Consider the following 18,426-nt stretch of genomic DNA (forward strand, 5'->3'; position numbering starts at 1 on the left):
CCCAAACAACTAATTTATCCTCCCTCGTTTGGTTACCATAAGTTTGTTTTCTATGTCTGTGAGTCTATTTCTGTTTTGCAAATAAGTTGTATCATTTTTTAAAAGAATCCACATAAATGTACGTCACATAATATTTGTGTTTCTCTGTTTGACTTATTTCACTTAATAGGATCACCTCTGGGTGCATCCATGCCCATTTGTCCATTGTTTTTATGGCTGAATAGTATTCCATTGTATATGTGTGTCACATCTTCTGTGTCCATTCATCTGTCAGTGGATATTTAGGCTGCTTCCGCATCTCTGCTAGTGTTGCTGCTATGAACATTGGGATATGATGTATCTTTTCAAATTAGAGTTTTTTTCTGGCTAGGTGCCCAGAAGTAGGGTTGCAGGATCATATGGTAACTCTATTAGTAGTTTTTTTAAGGAACCTCCATACTTTTCTCCATAGTAGTTGCACCAGCTTACATTCCCACCAACAGTGTAAGAGGGTTTCCTTTTCTCCACATCCTCTCCAGCATTTATTATTTGTAGACTTTGTTTTTTTTTTTTTTTTTTTTTTTTTTTTGCGTTTTAGGACGGCACCCATGGCATATGGAAGTTCCCAGGCTAGGGGTTGAATTGGAGCTATTGCTGCTGGCCTACACCGCAGCCACAGCAGTGTGGGATTTGAGCTGTGTCTGCAACCTATACCACATCTCATGGCAATGCCGGATCCCTAACCCGCTGAGTGAGGCCAGGGATCAAACCTGCATCCTCATGGATACTAGTCACATTGGTTTCTGCTGCACCACTACAGGAACTCTGTATTTTTTTGTAGACTTTTTGATGATGGCTGTTAATTTGCATTTCTCTGTAACAGTGATATTGAGCATCTTTTCACGTGCCTGTTGGCCATCTGAATGTCTTCTTTAGACAAATGTCTACTTAGGTCTTCTGTCCATTTTTTGCTTGGGCTGTTTGGTTTTTTTTTTTTTTTGATATTAAGCTGTATGAGCTGTTTGTATATTTGGGAAATTAATCCCTTGTCAGTAGATGCTTAAATTGCATTGCCCACTCCTAATCTTCTCCATTGACGTGTGGATTATGACATGATGGAGTATCCAAAAGGAACATGAAATACAGTTTGGATTGATAGTTAGTATGTGCTCATTGCATCCGCCTGCAGGACTTTCCTGGTGAATGAGGGTGCAGTAGGGGTCTTAGACCTAGAAACCTCAGCAGGGATCCCCCTTTATAGACTCCCAGATGTTAATGACGGAGGGCGACCAGAACCCTACTCTCCCAGGTTGAGTTTCCCAGGAAGCAGCCTCTGAGTCAGAATTTAATGTGCAGAGTGTTTACTACTGAGCTCCCATGGATCCTCCTGTGGAAGGGAAAGTGAGGAAGCAGGTGTGGAGAGAGGGAGAAGTTGAGCATTGACGCAGGTGCATGAACAGTCTAGGCTGACGTCTTCGGAGTTCTAGAACTAGAATGAACCTCCAGAGTTTTCCCAAGGTGGGCTGAGATGGCCAGGCTTTCATACTACTCTGTTCATAAGGTATTTGATGTTGGCCATCCTGGGAAGATGCGTGACCTTGGGGAGGGGGTGGTAGCCTGTTCTGATGAAGGCCGTCCCCAGAGGGGCTGGCAGGGACCCCAGAAGCTGCTGTAGCAAGTGCTCCCGTGAGGGAGCATCTGGACCGTGCATCGCAGCGTCGCCACGGCTGCTGAAAACTCTGCGCAGGCGTCCACGTGGGCAAAGCGGCTGCTCTGCCTCGTGGAGGCTGTGCTGGGTCACAGGCCGAGACATCCCATTGCCTGTGTGCAGGGAGAGGCAGGGAGGGCGGACCCGGCTCTGTCTTGACATCACACCACAGCCATGACCACCCATGAGCTGTGGCCCAGCCATGCCCCAGGGCCTGGACGGTGTGAAGAGCCGCACCCTTGGGACGAGCTTGCGGGGAGGGAGCATGGACCACAAGGGGTCAGCCTCGAGCGCCTTCTCCTAGGGACCCAGGCACGCGGTGGGTGGGTAGTGCGAGACACCTCCCACCCTAAAAGCCTGTCTGCCCTCCTCAGTTTTGTGGGGTTTCCGTTTGCATAGCATAGTTAAAACTGAAAGGCAGTTATTCTGAAACTTAAAATGAGTTTTATACAAAAGTCATTGATAGGCTTTCCTGAATGTGGCATCCAGAGAATGCCCGTGGCTTAATGGGTGGCATCCAATTTTAGTGAATTTACATGGGCTTTACAAAGGAATTCCTGGCCGGGGCTTACTTACTATGGGATTTGTTGTTGTTATTTTCCTTTATTTGTTTTATTTTTTTAAAACTTTATGGCTTTTAGTTCGTGAATCCCTCACCGCTGGTGCTGAAAAGTATATGACATCTCAGTTTTAGAAAATAGAGGCCACAGCCTTCTTTTTGGAGTTAGCAGTTGTCCTTCGTGGCAGGGATTATTAGATTTCCATTTAAGTAGACTCTACAATAATGGACAAAATATTGAAGGAGTTTTAAAGGTGTCTGTGTGCATCCAGCCAAATACAGCCTTCAAATACTGCCTGCCCCCTGGGATGTGCGCCTTACTGCCTTCAGGCAGAATTGGGCCTATTGCATGTCCTTAAGAGTTATTGTGAACAAAAGCAGAAGCCTTATTATTTTTTTTTGAGTGTGTTATAGTTCTGATATTTGTCCGCCCTGGTGTAAGTAGTTAAGAGTTACTTTGATTCTCAGCAACTGCTGATAATGTAATGAACTCCACGCATGCATGGATATAGAATGTATCGTCTTTCTATATATTATATAAATACAGTAGCTCTAATGCCTACACATAACCATTTTTCTCATTGTTTAAGAGCGAAGACCTGGTCAGGTTGTCCTTTTCTGTCACGATTCCGATGTGGAATCGTGAACGGGTTGGAGAACAAACGAGCTTGTCATTAGCAGATGAGTTGCCGCTACAAAGCTCTGTGTTGAGGATGCGTTCTTTTTTACTTCCCTAAAAAGCATTTCTCTTGGAGAGCAATTACATCTGATTGACATGTTTTCATGTGCCTGCAGCCCAGATGCATTTTTTTTTCCTTTGGAACACTAAACAGGACTAGATCAAGGACTGTTATTTCATATTTCTGCTCTTGTTGTTGTTTTCTGCTATTAACTAAAATCAGGATACCAGAGAAAAACTTAGACACCTTGTAAAGTACAACTTAAAACAAATTATAAAATATGTATAAAGAGACGTGCGTTTCGTCGTGGGGGTCACTAGACTATAGCTGAGATGGAATTGCTAAAAGTCAATTGAAAGGCAAGAGTGTGCAGCATTGGGCATGTTAATATTAGCAGCAGCTCGTGAATATATTTTCTGTGTACACGTGGGTAATACCGTATTTCTCCTAAAGATATCTCGGTGTGGTGTTGGTAGGAAAAGCGCAGGGGCCGACACTTGTGATTTGTGGCTTTGTCATGTGTGATTTGGAACCATGCGGTCACCGGTTATGGCATTTCTTATTCAGTATGTGAAAAAGGAGAGGAAGGAGGTGATTTCTGTGCACACTTCAAGCGGTGACACTTTGCGACTGTGTGAAGTGCGTGAGTCGTTTCTGACACGACCTCCTGACGCGGAGTCACACATGTGGATGGTGCCTTGTGGGTACCTGCAAGTCCGCGACCCCTACACAGCTCCGGCCAACAAGAGGAGCGGATACTCCAGTGAGGTCCATCTTTTCTCCTCCTTCAGACTAGGCTCGTGGGGACAGGGACAGTGCCTTACGTACATTCCTAGTGATGACTCTTCATCTTTCTACACGATCAACTCGCAAAAACCAGTTTATAAATGAGTGATTAAATGACATCTATTATGAATGATTATCGCTCCCTACGATGAGCCGATTTCTGCTTGGAATGATTGTCTTTGAGGATGATTTAGTATATTCAGTCAATATCTTTGCATAAATAACTTGGGTATTTTTGTGGCCCTGGGCGATTCCAGTATTCACTCTGAGCTATCCTGTGCTGTATCAGTTTTTCTTAATCTTTCAAAGGTGGTTTGTAGGTCGGCTCTAGCCTGAGGGGAGGACCCACTGACTGACTTTCTCACTTTTTTTTTTTTTTTAACTTTGAACAAACTTAGAGCTGATTGACTGTGTTGTGTCCACCTCTGCTGTACAGCAAAGTGACCCAGTTGCACCTATGCTTTGCCACTGTTTGATCAGGTTCTGCCTTCTCTCTTCCACTCCTTTCCTGTATTTCATACTGGGGGGCGGGGTTATAAACAGGATGCAGGTGATGTAAAAGTCAAACATTAGCAACGTGGCAGTGTTGGCATTGGATAATCTCAAGTGCGGAGTGTACATATTCCATGTCATATGATAATATATGGTACATATTCAAATCATGAGAAAACCATCACTGCACCCCTCGCAGGTGCAAGTCATTGTCCAGGGCACTAAAGCAACATGTTTTGGGTCTTGTCACCTTCAGAGAACTCTCCAAACACAGAGGAGGATCCAGGGAGAATCATAGACCCCTGAAGACACTCTGGGGAGCTCATTGCCACAGCAGCGTGGCGTGTGTCTAAACTCTGCCTCTCACTTCCCATCCTGACAAAATTAACCATTTTCTTTGCTAGCCCAGACTGTGGACCTTAGACATGGCGACTTAGGAGAATCCTATGATAGGAATCTTTTGTGATTTGATACCAATAAGAAGTGATTTTGAAGTTGCTTTAAGAGGACATGACCCATCTACTTGGGTTTTGGGTGTAGTTACTGTGCAGAACTCCAGATGTCAACACGAATTTGTGTTGTGTTTCTATGCTAATATGTCTCTGCAGGGTTAATTTGAGAATACTGATTCTTTTCTCTGTTGCTCAAATTAACTGTAGGAGTGATTAGCAGGTATCTGGATTGATTAATGTTTCAGTGTTTTTGTCACTTTTTTAGGGGAAGCGGAATGTAGCACTGAGTTCTGGGGAATTGTGATGAATAGTTTTGACTTCTAAATTACTTTTAAAATTTCCTGTAGTTTGTTACTTTCCCACAGAAAGTTTAAGCCTTGCTAGTTATGGGGTCTTTTATAACAGGGTGGCTCCCCTCTTGGGGTGGCACATGCTGAATGCCTCCTGCATGTACAATTCACAAACCCCCAAATTGCAGGGACTGAAACCTCTGAACTGCTGGAGAAGATGGTTTTATGGGGAGACACATTCATCTTTTTAAGAAGCCCAGTCCGGCGGGGGAAGTAAACACTGCCCAATTTCTCTAATAATTATAAGTGTGAACATGCTAAGAACTGTCTCACAGGAGCTGAGCGCTGTGGGAGAGCAGAGTGTAAGCTCCGTGAAGGCAGAGAGGCTTTTATCTCATTTGCTGAGATAGTGTTTACTGTCTGGCACAGAGCAGGTACTCAACAGATGTGCTGATTTTATGCTTAAATCTGCCTTGGGTTTTACAGTGGAGTAATGTTTCAACTAAGCTTTAAAGAGTAAATAAGATTTTCTTTATCAAGAATAGAGAACATTTCAAGAAGATGCAACAGCAGGAACAAAAGAATGCAAGTGTTCTGGTAGCTGCATGTAATCCAGGGTAGCTACAGTGCAGAGTGTTTGTTCATGGCTGCACATAGGGCTGAGATGTTGAGCCAGTGAGCATTAGAAATAAATAGCAAAACCCTGCTTGAGCTGCTTCTTGCCGTCTGGATGGTTCTTCTATCCTGAAGAGTCTTTATATGGATGAGATCCATACGACTAGCTCCCAGTCAAGTAAGCTGGATCCCCAACACATTTTTCATGTTTCACTAATAACGTTCCCTCACTAACTGCTTACTCGTGCTAGTTAGTGGTTGTGTGTCGGTGGGTTATGTGGCATGTGGCTCACTGTGCATGGTTCGCTCTGTCCGCAGATTGTTAAAAAACTTGTTCACCATATTGTTACAAAATTTGTTCAGTGTTAGAGAAGATCCAGGGAGTTCCCACTGAGGCTTAGCGGTAACGAACCCAACTAGTATCCATGAGGAAGCAGGTTCCATCCCTGGCCGCGCTCAGTGGGTGAAGCATCTGGCTTGTCTTGAGCTGCGGTGCAGGCTGCAGACCTGGCTCAGATCCCACGTTGCTGTGGCTGTGGTGTAGGCCAGTGGCTGCAGTTCCGATTGGACCCCTAGCTTGGGAACCTTCATGTGCCTGGGGAGTGCGATCCTAAAAAATCAGAAAAAAAAAAAAAAAAAGAACTAAATTCTTGGTCTGTCTTGAAAAATAGCAGGGGTGAGGATCCCAGGCCTACTTTCCATTCATTCCATCCTGAGAACGCTTTGCTGGAATGCGCATCCTCGACTCTGCACGGGCTGCTGCCTCCGCATGGCGCTCACATGCCCGTTATGGCTGCAGGGCCTCTTGGCTCGTCTACACTGCTCACCCGGCCCGTTCGGCGTTGGAGTTCCGCCTCAGCAGTGTGGCTCCTGTCTAGCCTGGGTGTGTGTGTATCCGTCTCTATCAGCATAAAATAAAGACGTTACCCCTTTGAATGGATGTGTTCTCTACAAATGTTTTCCCACAGCACATTGTTTCTTTTAATCCTGCTTTTATTTTTTTCTGGTACAGTTTTTACTTTTTGGTGTCACATCTTTTATTTTGCTATAGTTTTCTATTTCCTTCTCCTCCTTCCTTCCTCCCTCCCTCCCTTCCTTTTTAAAGAGAATTCTTTTAATTTGTAACATCTTCCATTGATTTTTCCTCTTCTTTCTGTTCCTTTTCTCTCTTCCCGTTGACTTTCGGTTTATGAATTCCTTCTCTCTCTAGAGGTTTAAAATAGATTAAATTATGTATACCTCCTGAGATAAGTTATAATTATTTTTGGCTGGAAACTTCCTTCTCTTCTGACATGTTGCACAAGACTACTCAAAACCTGAATAAATATGAATAGTGGGGTGTAGTTTGAGTAGTCTATTCGTTTCTGCTTATCTGTGTTATACTTATTAAGGTCTAATTAGTTTAGCTTTATGTATTTGAATATTTTGTTAAAAGTAATTTCTCCCTCTTTAAAACAGTTGGTACTTCTCCATTTATACTTTCAAATCAATTGTAGAATTATTTGGTCAAATTCCAGGAAAATTCCATTGGGATTTGAATTAGAATTTTAATGATTGCACTAAAACTTTAATAAAAACTCTTATTTAAAAAAATTACTCTTCCTATTTAGAAACATATTAGTTCTCGTCCTTTATGCAGTTTTCTTTCTCTTTTATGTCTCATAAAACATTGCTTTTGTCACATAAGACATTATTTCTATTAATTTAAATTTTGCTTTGTGATTATAAATAAGATCTTTTTGTTTTATATATTTTCTATTATATTGTTACTTAGAATACAAGAATATTTAAATCTTATCTGGCCATTAAGCCAACATTTAATTTAATTCTAATAGCTTTTCATTTGATTTCTTTCTATTTTTATGTTCTAAAATCAAGTCACCATGGAGTTCCCATTGAGGCTCAGTGGGTTAAGGGCCTGATGTTTCTGTGAGGATATGGGATCTACCCCTGGCCTCACTCAGTGGGTTAAGGATCCAGCGTTGCTGTGGCTGTGGTGTAGGACACAGCTGCCGCTCTGATTTGACCCCCGGCCTAGGAACTTCCCTATGCTGCAGGTGCGGCTGTAAAAAGAGAAAGATAAAATAAATTAAAAAATAAAAATAAATAAAATCAAGTCACCTGTAAATAATCACACTTTGTCTCTTCCCTTCTAATGTTTGTAGTTTTGTTTCTGTTTTAAATCCTAAGAATTTTAATATAATATATATGAATTATATATATTAACATATCTTAAGAATTTTGATTATATATATATATATATCCTTTAGCATACTATAAGAACCTCATCAAGTGTCAGGTGATATTATTAGTAATATTGCTATGAAATAATAACAGTTCTTTCATATATCTATTTTAATGAGAATTATTATTTCAGCATTAAAATGTAGGCTGATGGTTTCAGTTGGCATCTTAAAGACATGTTAAGAAGATACACTACTATTGAGATGAGTATCTTTTAAAATTGATTTGAATCTACTAATGCTATACAGTAATAGATTTTTCTAATTTTAGGTTTTTCATGGATTCCTATAATAAATACTGTTTGGCTGTAAGTAGATTAGCTTTTTCTACATTATTGAGTTCTAGTTGATAGAATTTTATTAACATTTAAAAATATCTTTATTAAGTGACCTTCAGCTGCATTTTTTCTGGAATTTGTTAGAATTATAAAAATTAGGATATATTTCTTAAAATGATCTGAAATACTTTTAATCTTTGTCTTTTCTCGAAACAGCTTATATAATGTGGCCAATATCTGTTCCATGAAAGTCGGAAGGAATTCGAAGGCTTTTACTAGCAAGTCTGTTGTGACACTGAGTTCCTCTTCTGGGGGCTCAGATGTGGCTTTCAGACAACTTTTTCAGTTTATTTTAATTTTAACCCATTGTGCTCATTTGGATGTCTTTGAGTTTACACAAAGCTTTACAGTCTAGTTCACTTAAAGCAAAATGACACATCAAGATTTTCCTCTCCATTTATTAACATTTTACTCACGAGGTTTAGCATCTTTCAAGATCTGCAGGTATCCCCTGGCTATTTTGGAATGAAGTGAACTCATTCCTGAGCACTGCCTTGATGGTTATGAACTGGCAATTTCAGCACATACCCACGGAGGCAATCCAGTCAGATCTTTACGGCACCGTTAGCCTGTAATTCTCTGGTTCTTATGACTCTCGTGCAGGCCTAGACCTCATAAAGCTCTCTGTGTTTTAATTCATCTTAAGACACCTTCCCTAACAAGCGTTTGGTCTGCCTTAAGATATCTTTCCTCATAAGCATGTGCTTTTAGATGCTGTTCTCATCCTTTAAAAAGCAATGAGTGCAGCAGTTAATTAACTCATTAGGATGTCATAAATCCCAACTCCAGCCATGACCACTGACTCCTCCCCCACCTTCACCAAGAGCATCTTCATTTATGATGAATTATCCCCTGGGCACGCAGTGCAGAGGTGGTTGACCATGCAGAACTCAGGGTCAGACACAATAACACAGTCTATACTGCCGGCTAATGACAAGCCTCCTCCCACTACTTACCTTCCAGTGCCCGGGTGCCTTTCTGCTTCACTGAAATCAGCAGGCATTGATGACAGAACGAGGGGGCTTCTCTCCCCCACATTTCAATTCTCTGGAAAGTAAAATCTTCAGGATGATTTGTGCGTGGGTAGATGTATGGGGTTAGATCCCTGGCTCGTATGGTAATGAAGCTGCTTATTTGAATTTAACACGGAGGGCTAGTAACCGTTACTTTTTTTTTTTTTTTTTTAAGGTGCTTTTTACATAGAGTGAATACAATTAGGAACTGTTCTGGGTGCCTTTTAAAATCTTAATTTTCTTCTTCATCTTTCCTCTATTTGATTTTAAATATTTGCTTTTGCCAAATGCTGGCTACTGATAGAACTTTGGACCTTTTTCCTTCTTATGACTCTCCTTTTACAATTGCACGTTTATAACCTGGGGTTCATTTGATTCATTTTCAATAACGTGAAATTTTGAGAATATCCATTTATTATGGGCTGAGTCAGGTCCCTGCCAAAGAAATGTGTAAAAGTCCTCGCCTCCAGCAGCTCTGAATAGACCCTAGGGAGGGTTGCTGCTGCTGTAATCAGTTAAGATGAGGCCACACTGGAGGCAGGTGAGACTTTAATCCAAGATCACGTGTGTCTTTATGAGAAGACAACGTGAAGACACGGGGGAGGATGCTATGTGGACCCAGAGACCAAAGTTAGCGTAGCTAGAAGGCAAGGGATACCAGCGATGCAACTGCTGGCACCTGGAAGAGAAGCCTGGATCAGGCTCGCCCTCAGACCTCCTAGTGGGAACCTGCTCATGCTTGGCTCTCAGACTTCCGGCCTCCAGAACTGGGAGAGAATGAATTTTTCTTTCATTTCTTTCTTTCTCTCTCTTTCTTTCTCTCTTTCTTTCTTTCTTTCTTTCCTTCTTTCCTTCTTTCCTTCTTTCCTTCTTTCCTTCCTTCCTCCCTCCCTCCCTCCCTCCCTCCCTCCCTCCCTTCCTTCTTTCTTTCTCTTTCTTTCCCTCTCTCTTTTTTGTCTTTTTGGGACCACACCTGCAGCATATGGAGGTTCCCAGGCTAGGGCTTGAATCAGAGCTGTAGCCGCTGACCTACACCACAGCCACAGCAACACCAGATCTGAGCCATGTCTGTGACCTACACCACAGCTCATGGCAACGCAAGATCCTTAACCCACTGAGCAAGGCCAGGATCGAACCTGCGTCCTCATGGATGCTAGTCAGATTCGTTTCTGCTGAGCCATGGCAGGAACTTCTGAATTTCTTTTTAAAGCAACCCTGTTTGTGGGATTTTTCCCAGCAGCCCTGGGAAACTAATACACCATCCAGGGCACACGCCTAAGGAATGCATTTTGATCCTAACTGAACGGCTTTACCAGTTACAATTTGCGTCACACTGACCAAGTCATTGTACCTCTCTGAACATCTCTTCCTCATCCCTAAAATTTGGATACTGTTTATACTTTGGAATAAAGAGATTATGTTTGTCATGCCCCTACTAGAAAGCAGTGGCTTGGTTTTTCTTTGCACCACTCAATTTTCAAGGACTTTATTGAGTCAACCATAATGGAGACCAAGTTGCCGCCTCCCCAATCCCCTTCTGTACCCCAAAGTAGACTTTTAATGCTACAGTATGTGTAAGCTCGTCTGAATAGCAAAGTAGTGACGGAGTGGGGTAGATGTTATTATCATCCTCATTTTAAAGGTGAGGCAACGGCCGCTCTCAGCAATGGCGTCATCCGCTTATTGAAGGTTACAGCGTTAAGTGTGGACCCAGAATTCAGACACTTGACTTCCAGTCCTAAACTTTCTAATTCCATGCTTCCCAGCATCACAGAAGGCGTAAAGTGGCAGACCCTTCAAAGTCATGACCTCTCCACATCAAATATAAGTGACTTTTCAATTAATCACACTTTATGTCTTTATTGTCCAGAGTTTAATGTGTTTCACCAGAATCATTATTTTTTGATTTCTCTGATTTGACTTATTATTTGGACAAGATTAAACCAGTTGCATACTTCATTCTAAAAGTCATTAATAAAAAATTCATAATATGAACATTTATTGAGCACCTCCTATATTCCCAACACTGTTCCAGTCTCTAAGAATATAGTCGTGAAGTATAAGTGTCTTGTCCTTGTATAAATAATAATAAAACTAGTGCTATATATACCTGTCACATTTTTTATAATGACTTTTATTTTTTTCATTATAGCTGGTTTACAGCGTTCCATCAATTTTCTACTGCACAGCAAGGTGACCCAGTCACACAGACATGTATGCATTCTTTTTTCTCACATTATCAGGCTCCATCATAAGTGACCAGACATAGTTCCCAGTGCTATCCAGCAGGATCCCATTACTTATCCATTCCAAAGGCAATAGTCTGCATCTATGAACCCCAAATTGCCAGTGCATCCCACTCCCTTCCCCTCCTCGTTGGCAACCACAAGTCTATTCTCCAAGTCTGTGATTTTCTTTTCTGTGGAAAGGTTCATTTGTGCCATATATTAGATTGCAGATATAAGTGATATCAAATGGTATTTGTCTTTCTCTTTCTGACTTACTCCACTTAGTATGAGAGTCTCTAGTTCCATCCATGTTGCTGCAAATGGCATTATGTCATTCTTTTTTTTATGGCTGAGTAGTATTCCATTGTGTGTATATACCACATCTTCTTAATCCATTCATCTGTTGACGGAAATTTAGGTTGTTTCCATGTCTTGGCTACTGTGAATAGAGCTGCAGTGAACATGCAGGTGCATGTGTCTTTTTCTAGGAAAGTTTTGTCCGGATATATGCCCAGGGGTGCGATTGCTGAGTCATATGGTAGTTCTCTGTATAGATTTCTAAGGTACCTCCATACTGTTTTCCATAATGGCTGTACCAGCTTACATTCCCACCAACAGTACAGGAGGGTTCCCTTTTCTCCATACCGCCTCCAGCATTTGTTATTTGTGGACTTACTAATGATGGCCATTCTGACAGGTGTGAGATGCTACCTCATAGTAGTTTTGATTTGCATTTCTCGAATAATCAGTGATGTTGAGCATTTTTTCATGTGCTTGTTGGCCGTCTGTATATCGTCTTTGGAGGAATGTCTCTTCAGGTCTTTTGTCCATTTTTCCATTGGGCTGTTGGCTGTTTTGCTGTCAAGTTGTATAAGTGGTTTTTAAGCCCTTGTTAGTTGGATCACTTGAAACGATTTTCTCCCATTCTGTAAGTTGTCTTTTTTTTTTTTTTTTTAATATATATAATGGTTTCCTTTGCTGTGCAAAAGCTTGCTAGTTTGATTAGGTCTCATTGGTTTATTTTTGCTTTGATTTCTGTTGCTTTGGGAGACTGACCTGAGAACACATTTGTAAGGTTGATGTCAGAGAATGTTTTGCCTGCGTCTCTTCTAGGAGTTTGATGGGGTCTTGTCTTACATTTAAGTCTTTCAGCCCTTTTGAGTTTATTATTGTATATACTTGTCGCATTTGTGAATAATTACAAGTAAAAATTACCTAAGTATCTTGCTTTCTCTTTTGTTTCCTTCTGAGTGAGAATTATACACCTCCATTTTTCTAGTTTATCATTCATATTTTTGGAATTTGAGAAGTGTATTTTTATCACGTCTTCCCCCCGTTTGTATGCCAGCTATGTCTTCAGAGCTGGTGGGTCTTCGCCAGCCTGTGAGCTCTAAGAGCCAAGCTAGATCCAGCTTAAGGCGTGAGTTTCCTTTTGTCGATTCTAATTGGTCCCGGAAGGGCTGATGCTAACGCTCCCTGACAAATCTGATCGCCTCCTTTCTGACTGGTCTGCAGGTACTGCGGTTTTATTCAACCACTGTTGGGCCGGAAAGGTCTCTTTCCATCACGCCCTCATGCGGACTGACCTCTGCTCTCCTTCCTGGGTCTTTACAACGCCTGCGCCTTCAGCGACTGCTCTTCTTTCTTGGATGCTCTCACCGGTTCCCGTTGGAGCCGTAATTCCAAAGCCATGGTTGTTGTTCTGCAAGCTGAAGAGTACTCTCTTGCTCAGCTTCCTGCAGCACTGTTCAGGCATTTAGGAGTACGCGAGGACGTTGCCCTTCAGTGACCCGAGCCAGGGCGAAGATGACCGTGGAAGGTAGAGTTGGGCATTGATGACCTAACACCGAGAGTCAGAGACAAAGACACAAAGAGAAAAACCAAGTAAATCTATTTGGTAAGTGAACGTGCCAGTAAAGTTGAATTCTTTTTTTTAGAAAATTGCCTTTTCTGATTATACAAATAATACATGTACATGGTAGAAATGAGGCCATACAGATATACATATAAAACAAAGAAGTAAACATTTTCTGTAATCGCACTGTCCAGAAATAATTATTGCTAACATTTTGGTATCTATGCTTCCAGATTCTTTTCTATGCATACATCACCTAAAACAAACAGAACGAAAGAAAAACGAGACCACGCTCTGCATATTTTGTGGTGTCCTCTCCCCCTTAATATAACGTGGCTCTTTCCCCACATCCATAAATAAAGATCTTCTTCTTCATTTTTAGCGGCTGCATTTTATGGAGGGACCGTCATTCTCTGAACTTTCAAATCCCTTTCATGGTCATGGATGTTCCTTAGACTTTTAACCATTGTAATAAATTTCGTGATAAACATTCCTCAACAAATGTCTTGACACATCTGTCTGTTTAATATTCAAAATAAATGCTTAAACTATCACAGCCGTGTCTAAGCGGTCCTCTTCCTCCCCCAGCTCCCTTTCCTGTTCGATTAGCATGTCTACAAGATCTTTCAAAACCTGCTCTTAGCCTATTTCTCTTGGAGAGCTAACGTGGTCACCCCACAGCCTCCACTGCGGTGACGCACGCTTTTCCCCCAGGCCAGTGTAATGTCTGCGTCTTAATTCTTCTTTCCTGCTGTTCTTTCTCTCTGAAATGTTTGCCCGCACCATGTCCTATTCTGTGAAGTTTCCGATTATCGTTCAGGTCCAGCGCCAGTGTTAGTTCTTCTCTGTCTTTTTCTAACTCCTCATACGTAAAATCAGTTTCCCTCGTCCGCGCTCCTGTCGGTCGTAGCGTCGGACTGCGGTGTTTCCTGATGATCTTTCCACCTCTCAGTTGGCCAGTCCTCAGATCCTCGGTAAGCGTCTGCTCGGGGCCAGGCTCTATGGCAGGTGAGCAGAAAGGCTCATTTGACTCATCTTATGCAGCTTATATTCTTGTATATTTTGGTAACATTATTGTTTTTCTTTTACTGCAAGGCTGCTTGTATGGTGAAGAAAACTAGAAACTACTGGATGTTTGCCCGAGAATTTGTCAGTTCAATTACGATCCGTTCCTACGACAGTGTAATTTCCCGTCTCTACCACTAGGGAGAGCGTGGACGGTGGACGTGGGCGTGATTCTAGATGGGCCAGAGGGCAAATCGCGAGGAAGTAGCTTTCATCTCATTGGTCAATAATAATAAACGATCCGTGGCTCCTCGGAGTGTGTGGCAAGAAAGATGATGAAGTACACTCTGCTCAGAGGCCTGTCGTGGGCCTGGGAGGGAAGGTTTTGGCGTATCTGGGCTTGAGGGAGGTGATGCTGTAGATGGTTAGCGTTTGGGACCCCAAGGGGCCATGAGAGGACCAGGCAGGGAGCGGAGGAGGGGCTGGGAGGAGCCGGGGTGGGGCGAGGGCCTTCCCTCAGCACCCTCCTTAGACGTAGGCGCCTGACGGCTTGCGGCTCTTCGGTTGCCGCTTGTCTTCTACCGTATCGTCCTGGTGGATGGTGTCCTGTGCACATTCTCGTCCCTCCTCCTGGCCGAAGACGGCTGACCTTGCGTTCTCCCGCCAGGTCACTCGTGATCTGAGTTATGTGGAGGTTTTCATGGGCCCTAAAGTGGGCTCGCCATGCGCATTTGTTGACCTGTTGTAGATATAAGCAATGCTGTTAAAAACATGCCGAATCTACAGACTTTTATGTTGTGTCTTTTGGTATGAAAGGCGCCTTGAGATTGGATGACTGTATCGCCTGGTGTGCAGGGGCCAGTGTTAGGTTAAGCCTGTTGTCCTGGCACTCTAATTAATAGAACCCTCTTTCATTCTGCCATAGTAGTTTCATTTGCTCAGTGTAAATTTTTAATGGTAGTAACTAGAGATATTTGGGGGGGGGCCTTTTCAGATTGGCTTGAATAGCAAAAAAAAGAACAAAACCTCTCCAATATAACCCTTAAGTCAAAAGAAATAGAATAATTGGTATGGGTTAGGAATTAGGCTTTTATTCCAGGAGGGGGAGAGGGAGCTATGGAACAGAGGAGATACCAAGTATTTCTAATATGGAAATACATCTTATTAAAGCAGCGTATTTAATCATTTAAATTAAATCATACTGTGCTATAATGGCACAGTAACGACCTTGTTCTTTGGAGAAATACTCAATATTGATTCAAGATTATTAAAAAAAAAAAGACTAGGAAGCTCTTGAATGTTTTTGACGTTCCCTGTCATATATTAGCATAAAACAATAATTACCAAATTACATGGTATTCTCAGGAACAACTCTTAAGAGCCTTGGAATCAAAATAACTCCATCAATATCAATAGATTCAATATGTGGCTTAGCTTTAATTGCACTTAGGAGAACCTGTTTGTTTTTAGCATTTGAAAGCAAGTCTAAATTGTGTCCAGTGGGGGCACTTAGACTAGCAGGTTTTGGCACCTGCCTCAGGTAAGGAAAGTTTTGTTTATTTCATTAGTGCCTGATGCTTTGACAGACTATGGCTTTCCACTTACTGCAAGAAGAGCTGCCAGCCATCCCTGCTGGGAGAAGCTAGTATGGGACTAGCAATGAACTTTGGAAAGAAGTTATTATGCCTTATATGGTTGATCTCCCATGCAAATAGAAGAAGCATTTCATAGTGTAGCTAAATGGAATTGGTATTTCATCCAATGTAAATGCATGCCAGCATGCTTTCCGGCTTTTATCAGACACTGCATCTCTCTCCAAAGTAGATTCCAAGTTCATCCATCTACAGGGCAGCTGCAAGGCAGGACTGGAGTATTGCAGACACATGGATCTGTAAGAAATAGAAAGGAATCCATCAGACCAGCATGTGTTTACCAATAATGCCTGACTGCAGGTTCTAGGGATCTGACCTCGGAGATTCTGCAGGTCTGAGGTGGGTGCTGCTGTTTTTAAAACAAATGCTGTCCTTCTGACAAGGAGTCGGAAGTTTATTATAAGAAATGCTCTCTCCTTTCCCTCAGCACGGAGTCAAGCCTCTTGATGGATGAACAGAGGTAATAGGCGTGGATCCTACTCCTAAGGGAGTTAGGAGTGCAGATACGACCAAAATAGCAATCGCCAACACACGCCGAGCATCGATGTGCTCTGTGTCCGAGCTCTTGGCCTCGCTCTTTCCTCCGCACACGCCGCTTTGCTCCAGAGGCCTCTGCGCCACTCCTCCAGGTCTGCACCAGGACGTCCTCCTCGTAGTCAGGCCCTTCTGCATTCAAGGGAACAACGGCAGTGATTTATTTTTTTTATGTTCCCACTGTCTCGATTTTCTTCTGAAGCACTTAAGCAACTTGGTACAATATTTTAATACTTTATATTTTACCTATTGGTCTCTTGTTGGAAGTGGACCCCAAGAAAGCAGGCATTTCCCTCAGTTTTGCTGACTGCTAAATCTCCCGTGCCCATCGAAGTCTGAAACAGAGTGAGCACCCAGCAAGTGTCTGTTCGCTGACTGAATGACATCTAACCCTTGGTGAACACCTCTTACTTGCTGTTCTAAGAGCTCCACACGCAACCATTTACTTAATTCCTCTAGGAAGTCTGGGAGGTGGAAACTACAGTTATGTCCACTGCAGAGAAGACAGCTGGCGCAAGACACCGCCAGGGGCCGTGCATCCAGCAGGTGTGACATGCCGGAGCCAGGATTTGAGTCTGGGTGACCTGATTTCACACCTCATTCTCTCGACTCTGTGGTCTACGAATGTAGAGAGCATCTTTCACGTTCTTTGTGGACAATTTAGAGGCCGAGCTCTTACGTTGCAACATTTGCCGAAGGCTGAGGGCAGAAGTGAGTGAAGGAAACACGACAGGTTCTCCCCCTGCTTTTCTGTTCTTTTCTTCTCCTCCACAGGCGCGTGTTGTTGTTAGAGAGCCTCCCTGTTTAGAATAAAGCCAATCGGACTTTTGCATCTACAGGGCTCGCGAGGCTGCTGATGGGCATGGGAGGGAGACGGGTGGCGGCGAGGAGAGGTCTCCGTCTGTCTGCCCTGCTCTGACCAGATGGACGGGAACCTCAAGGGTGATGGGTGGATCCACCCGTTTGAGCCGTGTGGGCCGAGGTCGGATCCCCGACTTGGATGCTGCCCTGGCTGACTTAGCTGCGGCGGCTGCTCTAGCTGATGGCCAGCCTTGTCTTTTAACCCCCACATGTACCGCTCCCCAAGCAGAGTGTTCAGCCAGAGACAGTTTTACCTCTGCTTTTCAGCTCTGGTAAACATTTTGTGTTTTTATTTTAAAATTTGTACTTTTTCCATTATAGTTGGTTTACAGTATTCTGTCAGTTTTCTACTATACAGCAGTGACCCAGTCTCACACACACACACACACACACACACACACACATATTCTTTTTCTCACATTATCCTCCATCCGGCTCCATCAGAAGTGACTAGACAGAGTTCCCAGGGCTGCACAGCAGGGTCTCCTTGCTAATCCATTCCAAAGGCAATAGTTGGCGTCTGTGAACCCCAGACTCCCAGTCCATCCCACTCCCCAGCAAACATTTTAAATGTATCTGAATTCTGACCTGTGTCATTATCTCAAGGATCCTAAAAAAATCAAATAGTTATTGAAATATATGTTGGGAGAAATTTCCTGACCGTTGAGGGTAATTCTTCCCAATTCTTGCCAGAAGTGAATAATAATGTACTAACCTACCACTCCTGCGTTACCCATATCGTTGACTGATCCTTAATATGGCTCTTGGTCCATATCGATCATTAAAGAATATGTAATTGGTTATTGAATAAAGAACTCCATTCTAGCTTTAAAATTTATTACTCTGCTCATAGGCATCCGGAGTCTATAAGAATGTTCTGGTCTTCCCTTGACTGAAGGCTGGTGGGATTGACCTCTGGAGTATCCAGTAGGAGACGAAGAACAGGGGTCTCGAGATTTTAAACGCTAACCCAGAGTCCAATGTGTCAGCTTCACAAATCACCTGAAATGTCTAATAAGCACCTCACGTACAGAAAGAAGCCTGTGAAAGCTTTGTCCTCTGCTGAGCAATACTGCACTTGTAAAGATACTATTAATACAAAATTTTAATGCTCTGTGGATCATTATCTGGCAGCA

At 42.7% G+C, this 18,426-nt stretch overlaps 1 protein-coding gene across 1 annotated transcript in view; it reads left to right on the forward strand.

Moving 5' to 3' along the window:
* The window catches only part of LOC146404283 (uncharacterized), a 462,942-nt gene that overhangs the window by 222,853 nt on the left and 221,663 nt on the right, over nucleotides 1-18,426 (forward strand). The window contains exon 6 of the mRNA XM_085024160.1: nucleotides 12,899-13,280. The gene's annotated coding sequence lies outside the window, so the exon portion shown is untranslated. The remainder of the gene's footprint in view (nucleotides 1-12,898; nucleotides 13,281-18,426) is intronic.

Source organism: Sus scrofa, chromosome 4, assembly GCF_054392235.1.
Source record: "Sus scrofa isolate SSC_HxYL_T2T_F1_AM1 chromosome 4, Sscrofa_HxYL_maternal_Yorkshire_Landrace_v2.0, whole genome shotgun sequence".
Taxonomy (NCBI): Eukaryota; Metazoa; Chordata; class Mammalia; order Artiodactyla; family Suidae; genus Sus; species Sus scrofa.